We start from the raw sequence: 912 nt of genomic DNA, 5'->3' as shown, positions 1-912 counted from the left end.
AAACATATCAAATATGGCAATTGTCAAACTTTACCGTAACATGCAAGTGCTTCTACAATTAATTCTACTGTTTATAGTATACGATAACAAAAACAAGGAAATAGTATACATATATCCTACAGAAAACAAAACAAAATAGAAACATGTTCACACTATAGAAGTACCGTATAGGATAATCATTTATACAGCTTTCAATAAAAATAATTTTTGTAGAAATTCGATCAAATGACATCGGAACAGGGAATTGGTTGTATTGATGAAAGAGTGCAACTAGGATATTCAACTTGGCCTATATTCCATTTTAATGGTGGACGGTATCTTGGCCTATATTCCATTTTAATGGTGGACGGTATCTTGGACTATATTCCATTTTAATGGTGGACGGTATCTTGGCCTATATTCCATTTTAATGGTGGGCGGTAACCTAGGGTTTCGGAACAAACGTACATCGAGGCCTATATATCTTCATGTATTTATGCTGCCTTTCCCGCGTGTAATATGGATAACACGTTGTCATCTGGTGAAACTTGTCTGGTTTTATTTTGTCTCATAAAGACACCATTAATGTCCACAGTTGCATTTGTATGTGGACATGCTGGTTTTTCACTAGGTAACTTACTTTACCAACAATTCATTATGTGTATCGTTGACGGAGGTTTTTTTTCAACAATGACCCATTGACACTCCCGATAATATCTGGTCTATACGCATAAGTATCATGTTAGTCCATCTTAACGCCAATTTACACGACGAGCGGTAACGGTAATCGGGAAATCGCGTAGCTAGCTAATGTCCCACTCATAAGTGACAGTGTATCTAGTGCGGTTCTGCTCAACCGCCTGTCCATCCGCGTTTTGTGTAAATGGCCATACGAAATAACATTCTATATTTTTGTTTTTTTGTTTACCACTC

This window comes from Antedon bifida, chromosome 1 (genome assembly GCF_963402885.1).
Source record: "Antedon bifida chromosome 1, ecAntBifi1.1, whole genome shotgun sequence".
NCBI lineage: Eukaryota > Metazoa > Echinodermata > Crinoidea > Comatulida > Antedonidae > Antedon > Antedon bifida.
This window is presented reverse-complemented; position numbering follows the sequence as displayed.